The 21,365-nt window shown below is 41.8% G+C and overlaps 1 protein-coding gene across 3 annotated transcripts in view; it reads right to left on the minus strand.

The window, feature by feature from the left end:
* Window positions 1-21,365, minus strand: part of LOC144753407 (uncharacterized) — a 211,230-nt gene that overhangs the window by 121,025 nt on the left and 68,840 nt on the right. For 2 of the 3 annotated variants that reach the window (XR_013594343.1, XM_078641106.1), the window contains exon 2: window positions 18,816-18,922. The exons of the other annotated variant lie outside the window; for it this stretch is intronic. The gene's annotated coding sequence lies outside the window, so the exon portion shown is untranslated. The remainder of the gene's footprint in view (window positions 1-18,815; window positions 18,923-21,365) is intronic. 3 annotated transcript variants of the gene reach the window in all.

Here is a 21,365-nt window from a genome sequence, read left to right on the forward strand (position 1 = left end):
ATAGCTGACATGATGTAAGACATAGCTTCCATACTTTTTCTCAAACAATTCGACCAGTGTAAAAATAAGTGCCAAATGTTCATAGAAGCTCACCACCAGTGCTGCTTAATGCTGAGGTTGCCAAATACCAGAGCTGCATCCTCTGGATTCCACCTCATTCTTCTTTCTTCCATCACCGTACATTTAAGCCTTTTATGTCCCACCAGCAGGTTTTGTTTAATCCATGTTTTCTCCTTTTAACACTGTTTCCTTTTCTTTCCACCCTTTCTGCCTTCCTTTCGTTTGTTCTGGGTCAATGCAAGATGTTGATGGGAAAAACACCAGTCTCCACAAATGAGTGCCAGCGGTACATATTAAGCACTAACTAAGACATTAAAACATATTAAAATATATGATCCATGCTTAGCATCAATTAAGCAGCAGAATGTTCTTGGCTACCAAATGTTCACAGAAAGCATGTAGCTGATAAATAGACTGGACAATGACAGAAGGTCTAAGAAAATATATTGGTCACTCAGGAACTGGATATTTCCTTCTACTTGAAAAACATTTAAGGATACAATAATGTAATTCACTGATCCTAAATAATATAAAATCAGGGAAACATCAGCAAGAAGATTACACTTGGAAATATGTTGTACTTGGTGTGTCTTCTAGTTTGATGTGTTATAGAACCCTGTGTTGTTCCAAGTTCTATGTTCTATGATCTTGCCTAGTGAGGATTACGTTATGAGGATCTCAAAAGGTAGAGAGTTTCCCAGGGACCAGAAAGGACTGGGTATCAACAATTTTAACAAAAAAGAAATCCTTTCTGTGTATTAGTCTTTCTATAAGTGACCAACAGGCCTACACATTTAACTCATTTGGTGTTACTTTTAGGTTTTAAGCAGTTTTTCAACATTAGTACGCCACACTAGAATATCATTTTGGTTACTCTCAAAGTTTTTTATTTAAAATGTTTTTTTTCGTAAAAACTTTTTTTTAAAAAGAAGAACATGTATATTCACAAACTTTATATCACACTTTAAATCATTTAAAAAGTGTGCTCTGTTACACTTATAACTGCTATCTAACAATTCCGGGTTACGGTTTCTAGTTCAGAGTCACACCTGGTTCAAACAATATTTGTGTATTCACATTAAGTAAATCAAAACAATACAATTCATTAATAATTAATAAGTCCTATTTGTCGACGCGTTTCGGTGCGTAGATTGCATTTGTAGCACCTTCCTCAGGACAGACGAAATAATTAAAACAAACGTGATAGCTTCTTTCTAAAAAAGGAAAAAATAAATATAATCAATATATTTTCCTAAGGAGAGTTTTTATTCTAGTTGTGGACTAATTTACCAGTGGTTACTTTTTAATATATTGGGTCCCCTTACTTGAAATTTTAGGGATTTCAGTCCTTGTATTGATCTTTCAGGACTTCTTTATTCCTATATGGCGTTACGCTTCTCCTCGGTAGCACCAAAATCTTATTCTCTTATTGACTTTCTACAAAAAGAAAAGCAGGGAATTATGCACCATGCTGGAGATAATGGTATTGGCTAGTGCATCCATATTTCATAATTTACTCACTTATAGAGATTTTATATATCCCTTTAAAATATGGGTGTCTGTCAAAGCTGGTACTGTTTTCCAGTCTGGCCCACAAGCGTTTGGTGGTATTACTTTACCACATACATTTGATAATGTTACTGCGCCTGTAGACAACACATTGATTGATTAAAGAGTTTTTGGCCTACTTATTTAAGTAGGTTTGGCTTAGAGGAGTAATTTGGCTGATACCCACCTGGCAAATTATTACTCAATGCTTACACTCTGGCTCTTTCTTTCTTGCACCCTCTCCAGTGGTGTCTGCCAACCTATATTTGGAGTGACATAGTGGTGTATTTAAGTATCATCACCTCCATTATTTTCACCATGTTCTAATAACCCTATCTTCTATGCTTCTAGGGCAGTTGGTATGTCATACATACCTTGTTTAGTTGACGGGTTTGGCATTGGTCCAGAGTGCGCCTTGACTTTTTGTTTGGAGCGATAATCTTACTTTGGTCTGTTCTTTTACCTGAAAGGTTAATAGATCATCTTAAGATGGGAACAGAGACGTGTTGATATTTCGTCTGTATATTGCATCTGCCGCCTTAACATGGGCATCTACTGTTTACTTTTCGCCCAATATCTCGCTCTCTTCAAATAAAGCCCCGTAATCCTTCGTTATTATTCCTGGGAGCGGGTCCCTCACCCTTCGCCTGTTCTTTCAGAACATCAAGCCCCAATTTATGTTCATTATTCTCACTGGCGGTAAAAGTTCCCCACTGTTCGCCTACTCTTTCAATGGTGCATGGACTATTACCGTCCTCCTGCTCAAGTAGCGCAGCCACCATCAGCTTTTGCATTACCCGGACTATTACCGTCCTCCTACTCAAGTAGCGCAGCCCCCGTCAGCTTTTACATTCCCCGAACGCTTACCTTCTCATTGCCGGCACCGAGAAAATTGCTTGCGACCGCTTCCTGCTTTGGCTGCTTTCGATTGAGCTGGTTACATTGTATCCGCCTTAAATACCCATGCGCATCCTAAATTGGTTAGCAATTGTCTCGTTGATTGAAGTAAATTGCTTTATTGCGCGGCAAAATTCGGCACCATTTTTGTAGTTTTATTATCCCTATTTGACTACCGTGCCACGAGTTCGAGTCCCCCGTATTCCCGAATCTGACCCTCATTATTTGATTAATTTAATTTTGCAGGGGCATCATGTCCTTGCATTTACTTTATGTCTGTGCCACATTCTCGCCATAGTATTGTTTTGCCAATTATTTTGCGTGTATAGTTGTCGGCGCCCATCTGTTAGCGCCATTTTAGTAGTTCGTGGTGTTTGTTTTGAACTACAGGGTCTCGAGTTCGAGACCGCTGTGGACGCCCAAACTCACTGTGCCACAAGCTGAATTTTATATTTTGGGTAATCTGGGGCCTCATCTCTAGTCTTGTTTACTCTACCTAGCCCTAGCATGAGTTTATTTTTCCTTTGTTTTTTAGAAAAAGAACGAAGTTACCCGTTTTGTCCATACATTATTTTCTAGACAGAACATTAAAGCCACACGTTCGATACCAGTGCATGCCTCGTTTCTCAAATGGATACCAATTATTGCATTTTTATGTGATTTAGCAAATACCATAGTGATGTTAAAACAATGGACAATTCGTATTTACTCAGCAATACATGTAATTTGCACTGGTATAAAAGGAGTACAGAAGTACATAGTATATATTTCACTTTATACAGACTTAAGTAAAAATATGCCTGGATTAAAAGTATACACTTAATTTGCAGTGGTACAGACAGAGTACAAGAATACATAATATATGTTTCATTTTATACAGACTTCAGTAAAAGTGTACCAGGGTAGAAAGTATACTGTCCTGTGGGGTAATTACCGAATCATTCTATCCCACTCCTCCCGTCCATTTAATCCATGATAGTATGACTTGAATTTGGACATATAGAATTGTTCCCTCTGTTTGCGTTTTTTGTTTAAATCGCCCCCTCTTACTGATATCTTGATCTTTTCCAGTATAAACCACTTGATGTCATCTATACTGTGATTTTGCGCTGTCCAATGATCAACTGGGGGGCATTCTTTTTTTTATTTCTAACTGCAGAACGATGTTCCGTGAGTCGTAGACGCATTTCGCGGCCCGTCTCACCAATGTAACATTTGTTACAAGGGCACAACACCAGGTACACTACATTGGCAGTGCGACAATTTACGTGTTCGTTCATCCAATGGGTAATGCCCTGCACTTCTAATTTGTCAGTTTTGATAATATTTTTGCAGTGCGAGCAAGAACCACAAGGTAAATTGCCCCTGATGGGGTTGTTACTTACAACGTCTAGTTGTCCTCCTCTTTTTGGTTCTTTGAAGGTTTGTACTAAGTGATTTCTTATGGTCTTATTTCTTCTGTATGCGTATATGGGTTTACTCATAGGTGTTATTCCTACTTTATTTAGTATGGTCCAATTTTTGTTTATCAGATTCTTCACTTTATTACTAAAGCCATTATAGTCATTTACCATAACGATCTGATCATTACAGTTTTTAGGTTTGGACGATGCTTCGAATAAACTGTCACGATTGTAATACTTTGCACGCTTATATGCCTGTTTTATTAAGCGATTTGGGTATCCTCTTTGGGCGAGTTTTGTTTTTAAAATGGCTGCATGTTTTTCATAACTCGCTCTGTCACTGCAATTCCTCCTTATTCTTAGGAATTGACTAAAAGGTATCCCTTCTTTTTGGCACCTCGGGTGATAGAGGGAAGAAATTGAGACCCTAGAGAAACAGCTGAATGACAGCACAGCGCTGGACGATGCGAAGAAAAAACTAGATGAGATCAAGGATGATATTAGCGGATACCAGGAGTACATGATAAATAAAAAAACAAACAAATTGCGGAAAGATATAGCCAATTACAAAATAGAAACTGTGTATCCCTATATCCAAAAAGACTATTATGAGCAACCAGCTCCAACAGAATACAATGGCAAACACTTCAACTACAATCGAAATAGGTATCACAAAAAGAATGTAACATTCTCTGATACCTCTTACAATAGCTCCGAGTCGGAAGGGGATAATCACCAGGATCAGAGAAACAGATCTGATGAGAGACAGGGAGGCCAGACAATCAGAGAATACCAACCAGTTTTTTTAGGACAAACACAGAGGAGACAACAGCGAGGTTTCAGAGCCCGGGGGAGGGGACGTCAGGGCAACCAACAGGCAGGAGGAATGACACGGAGACCGTATATGCGGACCCGCAGCCAGAAGGAATGGGATTAATAGGAGGAAATCCCACACCCCCAGAGTGCAGACAGACAGCAGAGGGAATAGCCCCAAAAGCCCCAATAATCAATCTCTCGAACAAAATACTTAGTGAACATGAAACCAGTGTCCTTGAAAAGGGTCTTGGATTTGCTCCCAGCACAACAGGCTGCAGATTCAACATTGAAAGAGATGTAAGGGACCTTTTTAGAAAGATTAGAATTAAGAAGTTTTTCATGGGAAAAGATGGTAGAGATGTCACAAATAAATCTGGCCTAAAACCTCCATCTACATGGACACCCAATATTGGGATGGTCGGATCAGAGGTAGATACTTTTGAAAAAGCAGTAACCAGTGGCCTAGAAAAATTATTAGACACACAGGCTTGGACAGAAAACAATCTATCAAAAGAAGAAAGGATGGCATTAAAGTCCTTGTCATCTTGTGAGGAAATCACGATAAAACCAGGAGACAAGGGTGGGAGTATAGTGGTTTTAACCACCACAGACTACGAGAATAGAATGATGAAACTTTTAAACAATGAGTTACACTATAGACCAAGCAGCGTGAGAGAATGGGACAACTTAAAGAAGAAGGTTCGTGATGTTGTTAACTTTGCCAAAGAGGACAACCTCATATGTGAGGAGGAGTATAGGTTTTTAATAAATGAGAATCCTAAGGTCCCAGCACTATATGGGCTGCCAAAGGTGCACAAAAGTTTGGAGGATCCTCCAATGCGCCCTATAGTGTCTGGGATCGATTCGTTAACTGAGCCCCTCAGCAAATACGTGGATCACTTTATTCAGCCACTGGTCACGAATTTGCCCTCGTATATCAAGGACACCACCCATATGATCTCAAAAATTGAAGGGAGAGAATTTAATAAGGACACTCAATGGTTGGTGTGCCTCGATATCGAAGCGCTATATACAAATATCCCGCAAGAAGACACTGTAAAAATGATGAGGGATATTTTAGGTAATGAAAATGGCGATTTAACCACGCATGACACTTTCATTATAGAATGCATAGAAATAATCCTAAAAAATAACATCTTTTTATTCAAACAGGATTACCATTGTCAGATCAAGGGCACCAGTATGGGAGCCACATGTGCTCCCAGCCTGGCATGCCTGTATGTCGGTAATTTCGAGACAAAGCATATTTACAATGAAATGTGTCCTTTTTTTGAAAACGTGAAGTGCTGGTCACGTTTCATAGATGACATTTTTTTCATTTGGGAGGGGGAGGAAAACGAACTAGACACCTTCCTAGACTGGATAAATTGTGGGGATCCAAACCTGAAGTTTACCTCCAACAAAAGCCAAGTGTCAGTAGATTTCTTGGATATCAAGATTCACGAAAAAGAAGGGGTCCTCAATGTGGACTTATTTGTTAAGCCAACTGACCAAAACACGCTTCTTCACCATAAAAGCTATCACCCGAGGTGCCAAAAAGAAGGGATACCTTTTAGTCAATTCCTAAGAATAAGGAGGAATTGCAGTGACAGAGCGAGTTATGAAAAACATGCAGCCATTTTAAAAACAAAACTCGCCCAAAGAGGATACCCAAATCGCTTAATAAAACAGGCATATAAGCGTGCAAAGTATTACAATCGTGACAGTTTATTCGAAGCATCGTCCAAACCTAAAAACTGTAATGATCAGATCGTTATGGTAAATGACTATAATGGCTTTAGTAATAAAGTGAAGAATCTGATAAACAAAAATTGGACCATACTAAATAAAGTAGGAATAACACCTATGAGTAAACCCATATACGCATACAGAAGAAATAAGACCATAAGAAATCACTTAGTACAAACCTTCAAAGAACCAAAAAGAGGAGGACAACTAGACGTTGTAAGTAACAACCCCATCAGGGGCAATTTACCTTGTGGTTCTTGCTCGCACTGCAAAAATATTATCAAAACTGACAAATTAGAAGTGCAGGGCATTACCCATTGGATGAACGAACACGTAAATTGTCGCACTGCCAATGTAGTGTACCTGGTGTTGTGCCCTTGTAACAAATGTTACATTGGTGAGACGGGCCGCGAAATGCGTCTACGACTCACGGAACATCGTTCTGCAGTTAGAAATAAAAAAAAGAATGCCCCCCTAGTTGATCATTGGACAGCGCAAAATCACAGTATAGATGACATCAAGTGGTTTATACTGGAAAAGATCAAGATATCAGTAAGAGGGGGCGATTTAAACAAAAAACGCAAACAGAGGGAACAATTCTATATGTCCAAATTCAAGTCATACTATCATGGATTAAATGGACGGGAGGAGTGGGATAGAATGATTCGGTAATTACCCCACAGGACAGTATACTTTCTACCCTGGTACACTTTTACTGAAGTCTGTATAAAATGAAACATATATTATGTATTCTTGTACTCTGTCTGTACCACTGCAAATTAAGTGTATACTTTTAATCCAGGCATATTTTTACTTAAGTCTGTATAAAGTGAAATATATACTATGTACTTCTGTACTCCTTTTATACCAGTGCAAATTACATGCATTGCTGAGTAAATACGAATTGTCCATTGTTTTAACATCACTATGGTATTTGCTAAATCACATAAAAATGCAATAATTGGTATCCATTTGAGAAACGAGGCATGCACTGGTATCGAACGTGTGGCTTTAATGTTCTGTCTAGAAAATAATGTATGGACAAAACGGGTAACTTCGTTCTTTTTCTAAAAAACAAAGGAAAAATAAACTCATGCTAGGGCTAGGTAGAGTAAACAAGACTAGAGATGAGGCCCCAGATTACCCAAAATATAAAATTCAGCTTGTGGCACAGTGAGTTTGGGCGTCCACAGCGGTCTCGAACTCGAGACCCTGTAGTTCAAAACAAACACCACGAACTACTAAAATGGCGCTAACAGATGGGCGCCGACAACTATACACGCAAAATAATTGGCAAAACAATACTATGGCGAGAATGTGGCACAGACATAAAGTAAATGCAAGGACATGATGCCCCTGCAAAATTAAATTAATCAAATAATGAGGGTCAGATTCGGGAATACGGGGGACTCGAACTCGTGGCACGGTAGTCAAATAGGGATAATAAAACTACAAAAATGGTGCCGAATTTTGCCGCGCAATAAAGCAATTTACTTCAATCAACGAGACAATTGCTAACCAATTTAGGATGCGCATGGGTATTTAAGGCGGATACAATGTAACCAGCTCAATCGAAAGCAGCCAAAGCAGGAAGCGGTCGCAAGCAATTTTCTCGGTGCCGGCAATGAGAAGGTAAGCGTTCGGGGAATGTAAAAGCTGACGGGGGCTGCGCTACTTGAGTAGGAGGACGGTAATAGTCCGGGTAATGCAAAAGCTGATGGTGGCTGCGCTACTTGAGCAGGAGGACGGTAATAGTCCATGCACCATTGAAAGAGTAGGCGAACAGTGGGGAACTTTTACCGCCAGTGAGAATAATGAACATAAATTGGGGCTTGATGTTCTGAAAGAACAGGCGAAGGGTGAGGGACCCGCTCCCAGGAATAATAACGAAGGATTACGGGGCTTTATTTGAAGAGAGCGAGATATTGGGCGAAAAGTAAACAGTAGATGCCCATGTTAAGGCGGCAGATGCAATATACAGACGAAATATCAACACGTCTCTGTTCCCATCTTAAGATGATCTATTAACCTTTCAGGTAAAAGAACAGACCAAAGTAAGATTATCGCTCCAAACAAAAAGTCAAGGCGCACTCTGGACCAATGCCAAACCCGTCAACTAAACAAGGTATGTATGACATACCAACTGCCCTAGAAGCATAGAAGATAGGGTTATTAGAACATGGTGAAAATAATGGAGGTGATGATACTTAAATACACCACTATGTCACTCCAAATATAGGTTGGCAGACACCACTGGAGAGGGTGCAAGAAAGAAAGAGCCAGAGTGTAAGCATTGAGTAATAATTTGCCAGGTGGGTATCAGCCAAATTACTCCTCTAAGCCAAACCTACTTAAATAAGTAGGCCAAAAACTCTTTAATCAATCAATGTGTTGTCTACAGGCGCAGTAACATTATCAAATGTATGTGGTAAAGTAATACCACCAAACGCTTGTGGGCCAGACTGGAAAACAGTACCAGCTTTGACAGACACCCATATTTTAAAGGGATATATAAAATCTCTATAAGTGAGTAAATTATGAAATATGGATGCACTAGCCAATACCATTATCTCCAGCATGGTGCATAATTCCCTGCTTTTCTTTTTGTAGAAAGTCAATAAGAGAATAAGATTTTGGTGCTACCGAGGAGAAGCGTAACGCCATATAGGAATAAAGAAGTCCTGAAAGATCAATACAAGGACTGAAATCCCTAAAATTTCAAGTAAGGGGACCCAATATATTAAAAAGTAACCACTGGTAAATTAGTCCACAACTAGAATAAAAACTCTCCTTAGGAAAATATATTGATTATATTTATTTTTTCCTTTTTTAGAAAGAAGCTATCACGTTTGTTTTAATTATTTCGTCTGTCCTGAGGAAGGTGCTACAAATGCAATCTACGCACCGAAACGCGTCGACAAATAGGACTTATTAATTATTAATGAATTGTATTGTTTTGATTTACTTAATGTGAATACACAAATATTGTTTGAACCAGGTGTGACTCTGAACTAGAAACCGTAACCCGGAATTGTTAGATAGCAGTTATAAGTGTAACAGAGCACACTTTTTAAATGATTTAAAGTGTGATATAAAGTTTGTGAATATACATGTTCTTCTTTTTAAAAAAAAGTTTTTACGAAAAAAAACATTTTAAATAAAAAACTTTGAGAGTAACCAAAATGATATTCTAGTGTGGCGTACTAATGTTGAAAAACTGCTTAAAACCTAAAAGTAACACCAAATGAGTTAAATGTGTAGGCCTGTTGGTCACTTATAGAAAGACTAATACACAGAAAGGATTTCTTTTTTGTTAAAATTACGTTATGAGGATTACATGGTCCCAGTTGGGGAGCTGGGTGGACTAGGGATTACTGCCATGTGTTGTCATGCCAATAAATACTTAAAATTATCTTCACTATTGAGGGGAAGGGGACCTCAGAATTCTGACATGTCAAAACTTCACCTCAACAGAGCGCCCACAACTTAATGAATCAGGATAGTGTTAAACCTCAATTTCATGAGGCAATTGTTTATTGTTGTTCTCTATCCTATTTTAACTCACTACACTCTTGGTTTGCACTGCACTTCTACCCATTGGTCTATATCTATTTGGTCATCATGTGCTTGTGGGCAGTGACCCCGCTCTCCTACAGGGTAATATTTGGTCTCAATGATCTAGAGACCCATTACCTCCGAGGGATGACCAGATGATAAAATTGATCATACAAAACTTTGATGGGTATCCCATGAACTGAGCGGGTTCTATCCACAATCACTGACACACCTGCTGTTTAAACATTGTTTATTCCACTTCAATAATCATTGTATTTTTTAGATTTGATCTAAATGTAAATGTAAATGTACAGGAATTTATATAGCGCAAATCACCAAGCGGTTTCTAAGCGCTTGCTTAGGGAACCCGTCCTGGTATTCCTCTGTGAGATAACCCCAGCAGGGTATCCGCAAGGTGAAAGCCAGGCATCCCGCCGCGAGGGGCCGTTGTGGAGATTAAGCAAGCTATTGCCCAGAGTCGCAGAGTGTGAACCTGTGAATCGAGTAGGCACCGGAGTGAGAATTGTCGAGTCCATGGACATTTTAGGACTCAAGACCCCGCCGAGCCGGGAATTGAACCCTGGTCCCGGGCTGACCTCTGCTTCCAGGTCTGCCTCCTCTAACTAGTGAGCCACACTTCTCCACATCTAGTATGTATTGAGGTTTTAGTATATTCCTCCTTTTGAGACCCCTAGGTTTTTTTGTTATTAATATTCATTGACGGGGGTATAACCTAGGTAAGGTCTTTAAACACCTCTCTGACCCTTTCTCCACCTGTTTGTTATAATATGAAAATAATTTGATATCCATCGAGGATCTGAATTGCACAATGTCTAATCAGTAAACCTGGTTTCAAGCCCAGCTTCCAAGCTTGGCTTAATAGCGTGACCCTAGGCAATTAAATTTCTGCTCTGTGCCTTCCTTTCCGTGATTACCACATTTGAGAGCTCCTTGAAATAGTTCAGGATGAGTACCGTCAAGCAACCTTTCTTGTGTGTGGGATAATAGACCATAAGGTTGCTCCATCTAAAAAATAGAACTCTTATGTAGGGTGAAACAAGACAACTAATTTTTCTCTGGATAATTAATAAAAATTACCACAGCAGAAAGGATGTGGTTCAATAATTTTAATAAAGACCACTCAAAGCAGTGATGTATTTTAAGGTGCTAAAGTGAAACAATCCAAAATGCACTGTTTTATGTAAAACTTCAACCACAGAAATACATAAAGTAGCAGTCACAGACATTTGCAGAAGAATGCATGTGGGAGCTGAGCCGGCGGGGAGGGAACACTGCGGACATCGCCACACAATCACGCTTTCCGAGACTTGCGACCCGCCTCCACTCCCGCAGTCACCCCTAGAAAAGTGAGGAGTTCAGTGGAAGGGCGGGCAGGTTGAAGACCATAGAGGCCGAGGTGCTTAGAAATGCAAAAGCCACTGGACCGCACCAGAGCACCTTGGAAACACAGCGGTAGAAGACAGAATGAGATAGCACGGGTGTCAGTGGCAGCAATGGAGGAGCAGCGGGGGAGAGCTCCGGGGGGTTCAGTGACAGTGTTGGTCCCGACTGTATTGCAGGCACTACGGCCAGCACCACCACAGGTGAGCAGGAGTTGGGATACCGGTGGTGGGGGGGGGAGCAGTTTGCGGCTTGTTGCACCCTCTCACTGGGCCAGCCTCAGGTTCAGCCCAGTTTCTCGCCATCTCTCCCAGTGTACACAGTCCGGTCAGTTGGACATAGACTGCTCCCGCCTACCTGTTGCCCATTGTCTGCCTCAACCCCGGGACAATCATCTGGGTCTCAGAGTGAGTGTGGTGGCCTTAGAGAGCCGCCCCAAGAGAGTGCCCTTTGGCAGCCCTATGGAGGTGGCCCAGACAGTCTGGGTGTGGCTTGTAGGAGCCAGGGGCACCCTGCTTCTGCTCCCTGTAGCCTTTCTGCCAGTCAGTCCTTTATCCAGCCTCCACAGCATCTTATCAGTGGCAGCATAAAGCAAACGTACGGCTAACAGGCAAACACATTCAGTTTCAGTTGAAAACACTGGTGTGTGCTGTCTCACCCGAAGGGTCAGAAGGGGCTGTTTAGCAAAGTTGGTGTGAGCTAGGAGCGCACAAAGAAGGGAGCAAAAAAGGAAGGGGGACAAAATCCCAATACCTTGCCCACTCAGGAGCTGAAGAATATTGCTGAAAAGGAGACCGAACTGTAAAAAAAGGGATGGAAGCAGAAGAGAGCGCGCTCATACATCCTGTAACAAGTGTCACAAGAATTACGGCTCAGTTCCTCAATCAGGAGCCAACAACAGTGAGCTCCCCCCAACATCCTCCCCAACAAGGGCTCAATACTCATTACTTTCAAGCATCAGGCAGCCCACCAATCCTGGACAAGTCCTCTGAAAGGGTAGATGAGGCTACATTACACAACCCCCAAGCACTGGAGCCCAACTCAGAGCATATGGAACCGTCTCGCGCTGGAAGCTCCACTCTTGGGCAAGGAAACTGCCCACTTTCCGGAGATGGGGACCAGGAACAGGAAGCACAGGAAAAAAAAGCACTTGCCCAGCCCCCTCTCTGCGGGTGTCAAGTGGCAAATGAGATGAAGAACAGTAAAGGTTGCTATGAAAGGGCCAATGAAACTGTGCCTAGGAGGACCCGGCCACATATAAAACCCTCAGAAATCGTCAGGAAGCCAACTGATGTGGCAAACGGCCTCTTATTGACTGAAGCCCTGTTTCACTGGCGTCAGGATGAGAATAAGGCCGACAACAACGATGGAAAAGAATCAGCGCGACCCACCCCTCGATCAGTTACAACCACCTCACCTATTGATTGCCGACAGCTCGACTCATCCTGAAAACCTCACGACTCCTTTCTACAAATATTTGAACTAAAAATAGAAAGGCCTTGGACCTTACCCCAAATCCCATTTAGAGAAGGGAAGAGGCAAAAGACCTTGGGAATCTGGGCGGCTACCAACAGGCCAGAAAGACCAAGAAGATGACCGCCATTTGAAAACCATCAGAGAAGCACAAAAGTCAATAGCAAACACTCTTATTTGGCAGTCAACAAAAATGGCGGTCCAAATTGATCTCCTTCAATCAATAGCCCGATGCCAGACGAACCCAGGGCAACACGCTGGCAAAACTGGAGGCAACAATCATCCATAATCAGGCCATGATAGCACACACAAGCTCATGTGTCGACATTTTAGAAAAGTAGGCAGAGCTGCCGGAAATATTGGGGGACAAAGTAGCGTTAGCCAAGAGCAAGGTGGAACCATTGACAACACTCAAGCCAATGGTAGGGGACAAACACCAAATGGCACTTAAAGGAGAACATCGCCCAACCATGAGCCCAGAGTCAAAGGACTCCGAGGATGAGAGAAGAAGCTCAAAGATTATGGCATCCCCAATCAGGAGCGACAGCAAGGAAATCCCGGACACAAAAGAAGGAGCAGAGTTGAAGGAGACCATCCCGGGGGCAGCCGGAGCAAGGACAGATGCCCTCTTATCTAGGAGGGTAAAGAAAAAGATGAAAAAACAGATGAAGAGATCAAAAAAGAAAAGAAGATCAATCATGCCGGCGATGTTGAACAGCCACAGGCCTGAGGGGAAAAGCAATCCAAGGCCACTTTACCCAATCCTTAACTTTAAACAGCAGAACAGGACCTGGGGAACTTTGGAAGATAAAGCCAAAGAATCAGATGCTCCAATGCAACAAAGCAGCCATCAGGCAGCCCAACAACCAACAGGGCTAACACCAGACCCAGGTCAGGTGGCAACACACAGGGTTAGCCTGGGAAAGGAGGATGCTTCCACACAAACAAGGTCACATAACCCTTTGAGACCGGAGGGTCAGAAAGGCCAGAAGGGGTACACCATACTCCCTTTGACGGAGCAGAAGCAAACAGACAGCTGGGCTGGAAGCACAAATAGGACTGTTGGCGAACAACAGTGGCGAATTCCCAACAAACCCCCCCCAAGCCTTGGTCCAAGTAACCGGAGCCCTGGGGGGGTACCCGCGAACACGGGACACACAACGCCCCAAGGAAATGCCCACAATACATGAGGTTATGCTCACCCACAGGTATCACATGAAAGGCCTTTATGACATCCTAAACAGATCCAACATCCTTCAACGTTTAGGACATATCGCATCCTTATCTCAGATTACATCGGAAAACCTGGAGTGGGTAAAGTTCAAAAGGGCGCATGGAGATAGTCACGGCGACTCAACTCTCCTGGGATTTAGTTAACAAAATCTCAAATGGGCAGTTCTTCGTGTAGCCCAGCAACTATCTAGCTGGTGCATTGATGCAAAAGAACTCACCCAACCGAAATACCCACTCGTCCTCATACCTCATAATGAGGGGAAGGGGGCAGCATCAATTCTGTAAGGCACAAACCACAACAGAACGTGGAGGGAAAACACTATAGAATGACCAAGTATACCAAATAACATATTTCTATCTCTCATAGAGTTAATCAGTGGAGACTGCTAATGGGCCAAACTACGCAGGCAACAAGGGAGGATCACTGGCAACAGCATTCCTAGCCAGAGACAAATCTTTGGCTGTGTAGGAAGGAAAATAGTGGGGCGAGAAGATCAACATCAACCACCAAACACTGACCTCCACCAAGAATTAACCCTTAAATCATGGCACATTGCAGTGCTACATAAAAGCGCAGGGAACAAGGAAACACAGGACTACCATGCAAAAGGGGACATCATATGCTGCCAAGAAACTTGGGCAATATCGTCAACCCTCATATCCGGCTTCCACAAACATGGCCATCAGGGGGTCTCTCGATCTTTATAAGCCATGCCCGTAAACTCAAAATAACAGGAATAAGAGCCAATTCTCCAGACCTGCAATCCATGACAATTGAGGGGCTCAGGGTGATCCGTAAGCAGCTTCGCCTGCTGTTAATAAACTGCTATATTAATCAGGCACTAACACAAGCTAGTATGGAATTCCTCATCACCACACTGAAAGAAGTATTACTCAAATATGAGCATCACAATGTGATCATCGCTGGTGATTTCAATTCAAGAGGACTGGAAAGGGCCTCAGGCATGCTAAGCAAGATGCACAAGGCTGGCCTGTTGCTCTCTCTTCTTAAAAGCTTTAAACTCCACTCGACTCATCATACAAAGAAACTACGCTCACCCACGTGGTGCCCTAAATTGGACTTTAAGAAAATATCCAGTGTTGACTATATTCTAACTAATGAGAAGTTGGCCAATAAGTTGAGTAACTTCATGGTTGACGACAGAGGGGAAAGTGATTATAGGCCTCTATGTGTTACCTTCCTCTTGGGAATGGAATCTGCAGACCTCCAGAAAGTAGTGGATGAACCCACAGGAGAAGAACGCTTCAGAGCACATAAAAGAATAAAATGGACAACTAAGCTCAGAACTAAATTACAGCAGTGGGCATCAAAGTGGGAAGCATGCTTGTTGAGGGAGGCCCACCCGAGGGTGATAGGATACTGGGAAGCCCTGACAGACAATTTATGGCAGAAACTGGGGGGGAAACCATTGCAAAAAAATGCTTTCCAACAAGGCATCATCTCCCAAGAAGCCACGAGTACTGAAGTGCCCGAGTCAATGTAAGCGCACCCTCATGAAGCCACTCAGGGTAAAATAGAAAAGAGGAACATCACCAGAAACGGCCCCCATAGCGCTACTGAGAACAGCTTACAGGTAAAAGCTGTACAGAGAAAGGATACGGAACAGAAACGTCTCACAGTATTTGCCTTGATAAAGGAAAAGAACACCGCCAAACTGTATAGATATAACAACCGTCTGAACTCCCAAACTACGAGAAAGGTAGAACAATATCACAAGCAACGAGTGGGAAGCGTATGTAAAGGGATTATACTCTAGAGACTTACCAGTTGCCAAGTATGTTCTTTCCAAGAAGACCCTGGAAATATGAAACTCCACTCTAAGAGCAAACTGTAAGTAGGACCAAAGACGATTGAGGGCAACGGCTTCTCAGAACGAGATATAACAAGGATGATCAAGACAATGAGAAATGATGGGGTTCCAGGACCCAACGGCATTCCAGCCCTGGCATTTAAATCAGCTCAAGCTTTTTTTGCCTCAATTCTTACCCCTCTATACAAACCTGCTTATTCAACGGCAATAAAACCACAATCATGGAAAGGATCAGTTATTTTTCCCATCCATAAAAAAGGCGATCCCTCAAATCCTGCCAACAATAGGCTAATGGCCCTGCTTGATGTAGAAGCAAAAGCCTATGCAAAATTACTACTGAAAGAGTTGGGGGATTGGGCAAACAATAATGGAATTCTCTCATTCCATCAGACCGGGTTCAGGGTAAAAAAGCTCAACAATGGACAACATCATGGCCCCAGCCTATCTCTCTAGACAAGCGGTCAAATACAGGCACTCGCTGCTGTTCTGCTGTTTCATAGATTAAAGCACAGCCTTTGACAGAGTTGATAGAGGCAGACTTTGGGGAAAAACTGACAGCCTGGGGGATTCCACCAAAGCTATTGAAAGCAATCATCTCTATGAGGGGACCTGGATCCAGGTAAAAATAATCCCCACAGCCTTATCATCAAGAATCGAAACTAACAATGGCCTAAAGCAGGGTTGCGTCCTGGCCCCATTATTATTCAATTTCTATACTGCAGATATGGGGAGTGCCCTGAAAGAAGCCAGTCTAGTGTCCAAGAGATTGGCAATCCCCCAGTACGCTGATAATACAGTAGTGATGGATCACACCAGAGGGGCCTCCAAAGAGCTTTAAGGGAGCTGGAAAGTACAACAAGGAAAGCTGCTTGACAGTCAATCAGAGCAAAACAAAGATAATGGTATTTGGTAAATATCCCCACAAAAAAGCAAGCTACTTGGAAACTGGGAGACGATCAAATAGGGCTATCTGAGAGGGCTACTCCTGCAATGCACACAAAATATCTAATTTCCAACACCAATTGCGTAATCCTCACACTGAGACGCTTAAGCCAACGCCTGTCAAGCCCGATAGCAGGCCCTATGCTGATGGTCCTCAAGGCAAAACTAATACCGGCCATTAACTATGGCCACCTTGTCTACCCAGGAGCTTTAGACAAATTTTTAAAACCTTTTCTAGCAGACGTACCATCTTATTGACAAGATACAACTGATTTTTCAATCTGATGCAAACTGTGGAGTTTTCACCAACAAACCAATTATTGGTAACTCTGGATGTGGTATCCTTATATACCCAAATACCCCAGGAGGAAGGATTGAATGCAATTGAAATATTGCTTGAAAAATGCCTCGTCCAGTGAGGGTCCCAAGTGAGTTTATAATAGTTCTTTTTTAATGCAAATTTTGCAAGTTCCATTTCAGGTTTGAAAATGATTATTATCTGCAGATCAAAGGGACAGCCATGGGCTGTCCTTTGCGCCGTGAATTGCAGTTTTATTCATGGCTCAATTTGAGGAACGATTAATTTACAATAATAACCCGTTTTGGACCCAGATCACCACATTTGTCTGCTATATCGACGAAATATTCCTAATTTGGAATGGTACCTTACCTGAATTAATGATGTTCCACAACTGGTTGAACCAGCACACACCAGATATTCATTTCAGTTTACATTCAAGTCCCAGCATTATTACATTTTTGGATGTTGAAGTGTACGTCTCTCACTACACATAAAACCAACGGACAGAAACAAAGCACTCCACTATACAAGCCATCATCTTCGTAGTTTGCGGGATAACCTTCCGGTTGGACAGTTTTTAAGGATAAAGCGCAATTGTTCCACTAAAGAGGAATATATGTTCCATGTGGGCAGCCTCTTAGAAAGGATGTATGACGTTACAACGCATACTTTTACATTGCATGCCTTTACAACGCGGTATTTACAACGAACACCATTACAATGCATAGTGCTTTTAGGCGCTGGATAGTGATTTATTTAATTTACTATTCAAACTCCAGTCCCCGTGGATAGTAGGGAAGGGGATGTATGACGTTACAACGCATACTTTTACAACGCCTACCTTTACAACGCATTTTTTACACCGCAACATCCATTACAACGCACACCATTACAACGCATACCATTACAACGAATACTTTAAAACTACCTTTACAACGCATTCCACTACAACGCATAGTACTTTTACAACGCATACCATTACAACGCATTACACTACATTGCATATAAGGTAAGTGTTGGATAGTGTAGGGGTTAAAATTACTATTCTAACACCAGGGGGTGCAACAGTAGGGTAAGTGTTGGATAGTGTAGGGGTTAAAATTACTATTCTAACTCCAGGGGGTGCAACAGTAGGGTAAGTGTTGGATGGTAAGTTATGCGTTGTAATGGTATGCGTTGTAATGACTGCGTTGTAATGGTATGCGTTGTAGTGGTGTGCGTTATAGTGTCATGCGTTGTAATAACTGCGTTGTAAATGCATGCGTTGTAATGGATTTTGCGTTGTAAAAGTTTCGTTGTAATGGTAGTGCGTTGTAAAAATTGCGTTGTAAACGTTGTATACCTAGGGAAGGTGTTGGATAGTAAATTAAATATATTCCCTATCCTAGAGCGCCCCCCAGCGCAATGCGTTGTAATGGTTTGCATTGCAAAAGTTGCGTCGTAAAGGCACTGCGTGGTAAAAGTTGCGTTGTAAAGGTTGTACACCCTTAGAAAAGCTTAAATCACCAGGTTACCCTAAAAAAACTTCTGAAACAGACACTAAAACACGCATGGTGGACTCCGAGGGAGGTATTGTTAGAGAAAAAGAAGAAACAGGCCACTGACCGGATGGTATGTGTTACAACATTCTGCTCCCGGACCAACTTCCTTAAAAGGGTGATTAATCCGAATTGGCATCTTGTACAGAAGATACATACGACATGTTGTTTGCCCTAAAAAAAGACAAATGTAAAGGGTAATTCAATGGTTTGCGCTGCACCACAGAAGCCATTGATTCGAAATGTATTAAGAACTCAGTTAAGTCTACCCCCTATTACGGGGCACCATAAGTGTGGGACTTTTTGAATTCAACAACGTAAAATGGAAACATGATCTGTTCACTAATTGCAAAAACAAAATGTAGTGTATGGAATTTTATGCCAATGTCCGAAACTCTACATTGGCAAAACAAATCAAGAAGCACGTCAGCGAATCACCCAACATCTGTCAAGAATTAGCAGATCAGTGGCCAATGCACCTCTGGTTAATCACTGGGTGTTAAAAAATCATGACATAAATGACCTCAAGTGGACTATTTTGTCCAAAATTGAGAGTAATCCTCACGGAGGGGATATTGAAAGAACTTTGTTACAGAGGAAAGCTATGTTGATTGTGAAATACAATACTGCTGTTTATGGACTCAATGAATTGTCTGAGAGTTACAATTTGTAAGCCTAAACGCTGCAAGCCAAATGTGACCATTTGGTCTGTCAACTACATCTGGAACGTCTAACTACCAAAAAAACCTTCATGTAAGCCATACTTGAATGTTTTTTCATTTAGGTATACCGCATAGTGGTCAACTGAACTTTTTACAATCTTCTTGTAGCCATACGTGAATGGTAAACCCCCATGGGTACTGAATCCTGTACGACAACCTTTGGAATTTTATATTGAAAAAACTGTCCTAGGACACACTGGGCATTACTGTTAAGGCTGTCTCTCCGCAATTAATTATTCCATCTTTCTCTAACACCATCCTAAGTCGTGTCACATTAGTTAGGGTCTATGAGACGTTATATCTAACGTTGCTCCAACCCTTTTCAGTCTCCTTTTATATTTGCGGCACGTGCCACAGGAAATAATGCCCCTGAGTCAAGCTTTGTTCCAGCCGAAATCAACCCTTTGCTTGTTGAAAAGAGTGGCAGTTATAATGGTTTAAAAAAATGCCAGAATCGACGATCCTTTAACTATGCCAAGCATTGACTATGTCTTGAGCTTTAGCGCTGTGATGCGCTCTTTTATATACTTGGTTCTTTATAGCAACAAGACTACGGCAGTGAATAATGCATTATAATAGTTCCTGTTATAATTTGCGGTATTTGAATTTTCGAGAACGTTTCCCCACTGATGCATATGGATTTGGTGTCTTATTTCAAAGGTCCGCTATGGTTACGCAATATGGTAGAGCTATCATCTAAACCTGCTTTAGCCCGACAATATTGTTAAGTGGTCCTTCCACTTGGTACAATAAAGTTTCAAAACGATTGACACGTTAAATTTAAGTCGGCCATTGATGACGTTAGATGACGCTACTGACGCATATGCGTTCAACTACAGGTGACTCCACCTTGTAGGAGGTATCAACCGTTTTGACGAGCGGAAGGCGTTGGTGGTAAAGACGGGCAATAAGAAGTGCGAGGTTTATCCTCTTTCAAACATTTTTCGTTAAGTACCCTGTAATGGTAATCATTAGTCTAAAACAGTTTTCATCTTTGGTTACAGATTGAATTGAACTACCCATATTGAAAGAGTTGAGCGCATTCAATCCGCCACCATTCAGGTATGCTATACGCCGTTCTTAGCAGCTGCGGAATTAACATTTATTTGATTTTTAAGAACAGTGGAGTCATGTCACTTGTTAGTTAAAAAATAAATGCAGAATTCTTAGCTGGAAACATTGCCGGCTCTAGATCCAAGAGCCATGACGAGAATTGGCTGGGCTTTGTTTCATCATTTGATATAATCTCCTTTCAAGAAACTTGGGATACAGCTGATAGATTTGTCTTAGATGGGTTTGCCCACTTAAGCATCCCTGCTAAACCAAGTGTGGCAGGGAGAGCAAAGGGAGGTCTATCCTTATAATTTCACTTAACTTGAAAGGGACAGCCAAACAGCTAGAGTCAGGCTCCCCTCATTGTCTAGCAGTAGAACTGCTAGTGCCTAATTCACCGACTATTTTATTTATTAATTTTTATAACTCCCCCGAAATTGTCAGTACAAACCAACATCTAGAATCCCTTGAGGAACTCTTAGATAATTATAGAACCATAAATAACAGTTTTGAGGTTATCCTCTTGGGCGATTTTAATATACACCCCTGCCACTTGGATTGCATCTTGGAAGACAAAGGAGGGCCACCCTTTTCGCTCCCCACACATTTTGAACACACTAAATGTGGGGAAGCCTTGGAGAACCTTTTGGAGAACCTTTTGGCCTCTTTTAATCTTTATGAATCAAGTTGCTGTCCTGCAGGTCCTAGACCCTCAACGTTCAAAGGGAAAGACACAGGTTCAGTCATAGATTATATTTTCTTATCATCTTTTATTTTGCCTTTCATTTTAAGTTATAGGGTAGAAGACTCTTCCTTTAGCGACCATAACCCCGTGATATTAG

This window comes from Lissotriton helveticus, chromosome 5_1 (genome assembly GCF_964261635.1).
Source record: "Lissotriton helveticus chromosome 5_1, aLisHel1.1, whole genome shotgun sequence".
Classification (NCBI taxonomy): domain Eukaryota; kingdom Metazoa; phylum Chordata; class Amphibia; order Caudata; family Salamandridae; genus Lissotriton; species Lissotriton helveticus.